Here is a 9,770-nt window from a genome sequence, read left to right as displayed (position 1 = left end):
TTGGATGGGTGTGTTTAGCCTGACCACTAGCCTCTTCTGACTCACACACAGAGCATCTCTCATGCTCCCTTTCTCTCCTACTTGTCTTTTTCTTTCTGGAATTCTCTCGATCAAGAATCATTTATGAATGAGCAGGGGTGAATGAGTCAACAGGTTTGTCATCCTGCAGGCAGCGGATGTCACACATCTGCAAAGAGAGAGAACGGAAGATAATGAGGGGCGAATCGATATACCGAGTTAAAGATATAATGATGGAGAGATCCATCAACTCCTTGTCCTTTTGAGTGAGTCGTAAGTATATCAGGAGGTTGACATCATTCAAAGAAAGATTCAAGATGGCTGCATTTTTTGGTAAATATGTTAATCTGTTTTAACAAAATAAACTTAACGAAATCATCATTTTTCCCCAATAGATGTTCAGAGAAAATATACGACAAAAAAGTTCCAAACCACCCCACCTGATAAAATAATAAAATATAATGATCAGATATACTTATTAATTTATTATTAATTAATATTAATTAATTAATACATAATAATAAAACATCTATATAAATATAATAAATATACAATTTATAAAATGAACAATTAATAAGATAATAAAAATCGGAATAAATACAATAAATATTTATATATTAAAAAATGTACATTCCTGTACATTAAATAGGAACGCTTGCAACGCAAATGTCACAGGTTTGATTCTCAGGGAATGTAATCAAATGTATACCTTGATTGCAATTTTGAATGCACTTTGGATAAAAGCATCTGCCAAATGCATAAATGTAAATGCATTATTAATATAAATCTAATATTTATATTATTAATTATTATAAATGATTATTAATACCCAAACATTTTTAAAATACCATAAGAGTTAATAAACAGACAAGTAAAAAACAGCGACTAAACTGTCACCGTATTAATTAATTGAGTGTTGTTTATGAATTGACAGTTTCAAGTAGGCTGGCACTGTGCAGAGACAAATTTTTATTCATCTGCAAAATAATTTCGTGAAATCTCAGTGGTCATTTACTTGATTAGTGTGGATGACAAACCTTGTGTAGACTATATGACTCATAGCTCTAAACCTACATCAAAGATATCGGAATCACACACACACAAAAAAAATGATAAAAAAGTATTTTTGGAGACGACAGAAAGATAAAATGCCATATACACAGAGGCAATTTCACAAATTACAGATAAGGAGAAAATGCATTTCCCACCTTGACTGTGAGAGCTGCTTGATTCACAATAACAGACTGGATCCTTTTATTCGAGAGACAACCTGAGAAAGAAAGAAAAAAAAACGCCTTTCATCCTGGACAAAAGAGGTATTCATTTTATGCATATCACTGATCTTGCTGTCTGCTCAGCCCAATCAAACCCAAAATACCTCGCAAAGAGCAAGAAGCCACCAAAGAATAAACTGCTGTTGGAAAATAAGATTATTACATGCGTTTCATGGCTCACTCTCTTCATTTTTCATCGTAAGACTGGTGTTGCATCAGCAGTGACAGGAGTCTCATATAATCTGTCTGATATAATCAGTCGCTCTGTGAAATATGAAAATGTACAAAAGATGAGCTATTTCAAATATCCGTAAATCACAGATATAAGTTCCTGATGTGTTGTTTTGAGTAACAGCTGCTCCACATTATATAAGAATGACCCATAGGATGTCACTGGACACCAACGTATAAGGCTGGATTATTCCTGTTATTATTTTGGGACACATTCTGGGTCAACTTCACCCATCTAAATGCAGATACATTTAGATAGCAAATATCATTGCTTTTGGATTGTACCTTTAATCAATCAATATCTGTATGCATATATTTAGTAATCAAAGCGCAGAGCAGCAGAGGGCATCTATTATTTATAGAGTAGTTTATTCATCATCAACACACTGGCCAACTGTCAGGCACACAGCGTACAACCCAAGCTAAAGAAATGTTTTTCTTCCTGTAAGTAAGTATGCAAGATAAGACATTAAACCTCACAATTTTGATATGAATTGACACAGAACCTCTATTTCTCTCTCTTGTGCCTTTGTAGTTGTTTTCTCACTAGTCTAAAGTTGTTAAGGATACAAATCTGAACTTCAAAACTATTCAGAGCTTCAGAAGAGAGAAAATGTAAATAGGGAACTGTGGTGTGAATGTGTCTAAATGGAAAGTCATTTTGCAATTCATTTAGAGAACATTTTATTGCTCAGTTTTCAGTTGTTTCATCATCTAGTTTTAATTTTTTTTTTTAAATGTCCCATGATGCTTCAGAAATCAGTCATTATCATCATCAATTTTGTGCTGCTTAATATTTCGGAGATAAATATTCCCCTCTTCCTCACATCTCTTCATATAAATGCTGAGTCATCCTCTGCCGTATCCGTGAGTGTGAAGTGTAATTTGAGTTGTGTTTTGTGGAAAAGATTAGATCACTGTTGGAGCATTAGTACCTCAGTCCAAAAAACCCACAGGCACCACAATACCAACAACATCATCTGCCCTCTTCTCTCCTCTCTTTCCAAATGCTCAGCTCCTTTTCAAAGTTACACTCTCTCTCACACAAACACACACATAAAAGAGAGAGTGTGAGCCTAATAAAATAAACATGACTCTCTGCTCATCTCTCTCTATGCTACAGGGAAGGCGAGATATCTTTGGGGACACAGTTTCTCTCTCTCTCTTTTCTTTTTTCTCTCTCAGAATAGCTTCTTTCCCCTCACATGCTGATGAAGCTTCAGAGGCAAACAGAATAAGTTACACGTGAGAGCGTGAAATCTCACATTTTACCAAACCTGAGATGTAAAATGCATGACATGAAATCAGGCCAGACAGACGGGGGTGTATTAAATCAGACAGATAGACTGACACAAATATAAAAACAAAAGAGAGAGATGTACAATTTTGCTTCAGTCTTCCCTTTAAAAAGTTTATAAGGTAGTGGTACATTTGCCAATATACCACTCAGACTGAGAGAAATAGAGAGAGAGAGATGGAGAGATGGCAAGGATGGAAGGTTGACAGGTGGAGTGGGAGGAGTAGCTATGACTGATGCATTGCTACATCTTGGTTCTAAGTGTGTGTGTGTGTGTGTGTGTGTGTGTGTAGGATAAAAATGGCTGCAACGAGTGACATTCAAGGCCACTGACAGGAGGTAAATAAGAAATGTAATCTCCAAACCATAATATGCACTTTTTTTATAGAAGACAACTGCAAAATGTGGTTTAGAGACACTAGCGAGACAAAAATCGATGCCACCGTCATCTTTAGCTGAACAGTCAGGATGTGTCAGCGTGTCAGATTTTCAAACATGATGAGTCATTAGGATTTTGAATCTCCCAGGATTCAGTGTTCCTCAGACTTCTGCGGCGAGAACGAGATAAGTGTGGGAGTGAAAAAAGCAGAGACGTATCATGATGCTTCGACAGGGGCATCCGTGAAAACAGTGTGTGTTTGTGTCTGTGAAGAGGTGTATATCGGAGAAACGACTTTCACACACATGTACAAATTTTATGCTCATATAATCTTTAAGGATGGTAAAGGTGAAGTTGCTTAATGGGGCAATGTTTTTACAAATAAAAATAAAAGTATCCAATTAAATAGGCCTAATTTATCATTTAATCAGAGTTGTATGCATGCAGGCACAATAAGAATGAGGTATAGGAATGAATGAACAATATCAATTATGATACAATACTCACTACTACAATAAATTAGACTTTCCAATGGACTGTCCGAGCACACAGATTCATTAGACTGATTAGGACTTTTGTAATGCAGTATATACACTACTGATTGAATGTTTGGAGTCAGCGAGTTGTTGTTGTTTTTTTTCTAAAGAAATAAATACTTGTATTCACCAAGGACATTCAATTGACCAAAAAAATAACAGTAAAGACATGTATAGTGTTACAAAAGATTTCTATTTCAAATCAATGCTGAACCTTCAATGCAAACCCTGATAAAACAACCATAAAAATATTAAGCAGCACAACTGTTTTCAACATTGACAATATGAAATGTTTTTTCGGCACCAAATTAATATATTATAAGAACCATGTGACTCTGAAGACTGGAGTAATGATGCTGAAAATTCAGCTTTGCATCACAAGCATAAATTACATTTCAAAATATATTCAAGTTTTTTACTGCTTTTACTGTATTATGGAAGAGACTTCTTTCAAAAACATTTTAAAAATCATACAGTAGTGCATTAAAAATTGGACTGTCCAAACGAAACGATTCAGTAGAATTAGTTAAATGCGTTTGATTATTGCCTCAGCTCATAAATTTAAAAACTATGTGTTTGGTCTTGCTACACTGCCAATCTTTGGAAAAAGTAGTACGTTTGTTTGCACATGCCACTTGATTTGATAAATTGTTCTCCAAGGCATTTTTAAGCTTGTCTAAACATTTCTTGTGAAAACTGTATAACTTGCCTTTGTATTACATGCAGGACTAGATGCTCCTCCCAAACATACATTTAAAACCTCATTCCATTTACACTCATTAAAGCCCATTTTGAACGAGACTGGCTTAAATGACAGCATATGTGTGCAACATCTGTTTTGTCTTAGTGAGCAGTGGGAGGATTGTATATGTGCTTTCACATTCTCTGCACGTGGAGAGAGTGATTGAGGGACAGATTGATTATGCCCTGACTGACACAACAACAGACTGGATGCACGGCACCAGTGTGCTAGTGTGTTTGAATGCATGTCATGCTTAAGACCGTGAAAGTGACCGTGTCAGATATGACATGAGGTTAAGTTAAGGACATAAGCTGCACACAGACACTCTCTCTCTCTCACACACACACACACATACCCAGCACTCAGGGCATGTGTGTATTATCTGTGTCCCTAAACTGCTCAGAATTTCTGAAAAGGTCAAAGCACAAGATGGGTGAGATAAGACAGAAAGAAGGAAAGAAAGAAACTATGAATGTTTTTAAGCAGCAGGGATATAGTGAGGAGAATCCCATTATTTTGGTAGCATAATATAAAGCTCTTGTCACAGTTTAGCTCTATGTCTTTTGGTAAATACAGAAGTTTGTAAAATTTCCTATAGTTGCACAACTGTCTTATTACCAATCTCAACGGTTAACACAGTCATGATTCAAACTTCATTTATATATAAAATATATAATTTATAAAAAAATTTTTTTTTTTTATAAATATTACAATTTAAATAATTTAATTTATAATTTATATAATTATATTTTACATTTATATTGTATATTTTAAATAATTATTCTATTATAAAAGTATAATTAATTATATTCATTATAATATTAAAGAAAAACTATATATACAGTGCTATGCATAAGTGAATACACCCATGCTAAAGTTGACTAAAAAGAGGAATAAAAAATCATATTTTGGAAATTGAACTTAATGCCTTAATTAAAAAAATTAGGAAAAATCCAACCTTTAAGGACACCAATTTTCTTTGTGAATGAATAATGTATCGTAAATAAATAAATGTTCTTCCTTAAAATACATGGTGCATAAGTGAGTACACCCCTATGTTAAATTCCCATAGAGGCAGGCAGATTTTTTTTTTTAAGTTTTTTTTTTTTTTTTTTTTAGGATACTATGCATCCTGATAAAGTTCCCTTGGCCTTTGGAATTAAAATAGCCCCACATCATCACATAGCCTTCACCATACCTAGAGATTGGCATGGGGTACTTTCCATAAGATCATCTCTCAATGCAAATCAAACCAGCTATTAGGCTAACTGAAATAAAACCATGCCAATCTCTAGGTATGGTGAAGGCTATGTGATGATGTGGGGCTATTTTAATTCCAAAGGCCAAGGGAACTTTATCAGGATGCATAGTATCCTAAATTTTTTTTTTTTTAAATACTTAAAAATAAAAATCTGCCTGCCTCTATGGGAATTTAACATAGGGGTGAACACACTTATGCACCCTGTATTTTAAGGAAGAACATTTATTTATTTACGATACATTATTCATTCACAAAGAAAATTGGTGTCCTTAAAGGTTGGATTTTTCCTAATTTTTTAAATTAAGGCATTAAGTTCAATTTCCAAAATATGATTTTTTATTCCTCTTTTTAGTCAACTTTAGCATGGGTGTATTCACTTATGCATAGCACTGTATATAAGCCAGTTATGCATAAAGCGAATAAATAGGAGTGAATAGTTCCACTTTTATTGTATGGAGGAAAAAGTAACTTGGACATTTTTGGGTGAACTATTCCTTTAATATCTAATCCAATTTGACTTCTCAAACATTTATCTTGTTGAATTTTTATTGGAAAACAAGACAAAATGATTTTCAATGTGATATTGATAGTACTATGTATGCAGTGAATGTGCAACTCTTATAAACTAGATAGCGGCAGTTGACTGGAAGAGGACCGGAGCTGGACACAAGCACGTTTCATCCCTCATTTGTGAAAATGCCTCCACTTACTTACAGCTAATGACAAGGAGTCACTCACAACCCAGACAAGACCATACAAAGAGAATATTTAACCACGATTGAAAGGAAAAGAGAAGGATAGAGAAAGAGAGAGAGAGAGAGAGAGATGAGTCAGAGAGATGAAAACAATAAATTTGAGACAGAACAGAAAGGACGGCTTGTGTTAAAGTGAATTGGATATGAGCTGAGAGATCCCAAAGGACTTGGCCTGGATTCTCACTGTTGGAAAAAAAAAGAGAAACACACCTCACTCTCACAGCTGATTGGTCCAAAGTCACCCCCAATTCAGCCGTTCCACAGGCGGCTTTATCCGAAATGCTAAACCGCTCAATAATGAGAATAGCTAATGAGAACGTTAATGACACAAAGAATGATAGAAGTGAACACCTTCTCAACAACTTGCTCGCTTCCACACACAGGCACAGGCACGCACGACAAACCTGTCGGATCTGTAGATTTTGCAGACAGCCTGAAGTGGCATCTTAACCTAGTTTCACTTCACTGCTGCAGTTTTGTGGCATCAGGTTAAGAATGTAGAGGATATCACACATGCATACACATTACACAGTACACACACACGCACACACACACACCCTTCATTGTTTCCTGGAGCCTTAGTGGTCAATTTATTGTCCAGTGAGTGGAATGCCATTGTAACATGTTACATAACTCAAGAAAGTCTTCCTGGCATTAGAACCAGCACTGATAACATTCAACTGCCCTTCAAAATGACCTTCAACACACACACACACTCAGACATTTACTCTTTTCTGATCTAACTTCCTTCTTGCTTGAGCATGCGTGTTTAAATTTGTGTGGATGTGCTAATGTGTGCATGAGTTTTATACTCTACTACGCATTGTTCCATTTGAGTAATTCTGAAGAAATACAGTGAAGCACACACAACCAAAAATTCTAATACAGGTACGCAATTAAAAACGTACAGGCAAAATCAAACCATTGATTCACTTTAGAGTTTAATTTCAAGCCACAAGCTCTTCATCAGACTCTGGCTTGAAATGTAGGGTAAAAAGTTGGATTTGGTAAAGTCTAAATATCTAATAATATTTTGTTTGCAGAAACAGTTTACCAACATCATGTTTCAATAATAGAACTGAAACTGAAGTTGAAAAAAGTGATTTCTAGTCATTTCTTTAGTAATATATTTCCAAGTTTGAGGTCGGTTAGATTTTTTAATGTTTTAATGAAAGAAGTCTCTTATGCTGCATGTATTTGATCAATACAGTAAAAACAGTAGCCTAATATTGTGAAATATTATTACTATTTAAAAAAAACACGTTTTAATTGTATTAAAATTGAGTGATTTCAAAGCGAATTTTTTAGCAGCCATTACTTTAGTCTTCAGAGTCACATGATCCTTGAAACAGTTGTTCAGCTTAATATTTCTGTGGATTCTTTGATTAATATATAAATAGAAATCTTTTGTATAAATGTACAAGTCTTTACCCTCACTTGTAATAAATTGAATGCATCCTTGCTGAATAAAAGTATTATCTTGAATCTAAAAGTATAAAAATCTTACTTTTTAAAAACTTTCTTTTCACAGTGTGTGCAAAACATGGTATACATACTTCATAAAAATCTTCTTCTTTTATCACTCAGTCCATGAGAAAGGGATGTCAGCTGATGTAGAGGTCCAGCAGGATGACTCATGAATTTCCTTCAGTATCAGTGAAGATCCGGTGCAGTTGACTCCTTGATCCCATCCGGAGTTCCAGCTTCAGGCTGCAGAACTTCATCAGGACAGGATTTACAAGGCTTTACAGGCCTAAGGTCCGTTTACTATTGCCCTCACCATATAGGACACATTCTGCAGGGAGAAAAAAGGGAGAAAACAACACCCTGACCCCCTCAAATGTGGTTTGAGTGATAAATCACAAGACACATTGGACCCCATTTATATCTATATCACATGAAATCCACTTCTAATCAGATCAGCTGAAATGAAAGCAGTTAGTGACGTTGGGAGTGTTGTCAGCCAAGTTTTTTTCAGGGGTTCGGGGGGGATGGGAAGTGCATTGTATGTTTTCAAAGATGGCACGGCTTTGAGCTTGTGAGTTGTTTGTTTTCAGAGAGTGACTGAAGTGTGTTAAAGGCTTGAATGGTTATTCATGTGCTAATGAAGATGTGAGTCAAATTTCTCTCATCCACACACACAAACACATAATTAGAAGTAAAGGTTTGTATGAATTAAAGTTAATTGGTTAATTTCATTCTTTTGTTCCAGCTGAAAATGAAACATTTCTAATTCAGTGCAGCATTGTGTCTAATTGTGTGTGTGTGTGTGTGTGTCAGCTGATCAGTATTCAGACTGTGTGTGCACTCTAAGTTCATTTGTATGCACGCTGTATGTTCTTACCTCTTGCATAAGCACTCTACAGCTCATCCTGCAAGCTGATTGGCTGCAACTTGACATCACAACTGTAGGCGTCTCATCTGACCACGGAAAGATACAGGCCACACATGGAAACAATGGTATCCAGGCAACAATATCCCAGCAACAGCATCCACCTCTCGTGGGACAGTAAAACAGTCAACTTTTCTAAAGTGGAGAACTACATTGAAGTACATTCAACAATTATTGAAGGAATAGTTCAGGCAAAATGAAAATGAAATAACGAAGCCATTCATTGTTAGTTAAAGGGATGGTTCGGAGTAAAATCAACCTAGGGTCCTTTGCACCATGACCTCGAGCCAAACACCCCCCCCCCCAGAAGCCTTTTTTCCCTTGGTCGAACATTATTAAAGTTAGAGCTCATTTCGAGATATCAGCCGAATGGCTTAGAGCAAGGGCTAATGGATCCTAGGCGGTATCTCGTAAATTACCCCACTAATAATGCCCAGAATGGTCTACAGCAGAAGTACAAATAGGTTCTGTACTCATAAAACAAGGCATTGGAAAGTTTGTAAGTACATCAGGAGTTTATTTAAATAACACTTATGCTACCGCTAATCCGGACGTCGACGTCACTTCCGTGATTTGGGAAAAGCCCGTTTTACTCCGAACCATCCCTTTAAGCTGTGGAAAACATAAAAGAGAATTCTTTTAAGAATTTCTCATGGATTTTTTCAATAAAATGAGCATGAGCTGTCAAATACGTCATCAGCATCAAACATCATTGATTCTAAGTTATATGGACCACTTTTGTGAAACTTGACAGCGTGTTCACAACTGTGTTCACTGTGAATTCTTGTTTGGAATGAAATGAGGTCGAGTAAATAATGAAAATTAAAATGTTTGGCTGAACCATATAGCTGAGCTCGCTGCCATCTCTTTGGATGTTTGATAAAG

General features: G+C 35.6%; 1 long non-coding RNA gene across 2 annotated transcripts; it reads right to left on the bottom strand.

Moving 5' to 3' along the window:
• Nucleotides 1-64: 64 nt before the first annotated feature.
• LOC311303034 lies at nt 65-2,061 on the bottom strand. 2 transcript variants are annotated; one of them, XR_014629695.1, is made up of 3 exons: nt 2,004-2,061; nt 1,227-1,288; nt 65-187 (listed from the first exon to the last, which is right to left on the bottom strand). It is a non-coding gene; the product is annotated as an uncharacterized lncRNA (long non-coding RNA). The 2 variants fall into 2 exon arrangements; XR_014629696.1 differs by lacking the exon at nt 2,004-2,061 and adding an exon at nt 1,456-1,554.
• Between the last annotated feature and the right edge of the window lie 7,709 nt (nt 2,062-9,770).

Source organism: Rutilus rutilus (genome assembly GCF_951802725.1).
Source record: "Rutilus rutilus genome assembly, chromosome: 13".
Taxonomy (NCBI): Eukaryota; Metazoa; Chordata; class Actinopteri; order Cypriniformes; family Leuciscidae; genus Rutilus; species Rutilus rutilus.
The sequence above is the reverse complement of the archived record's forward strand: the minus strand, read 5'-3'. Positions and strand labels throughout refer to the sequence as shown.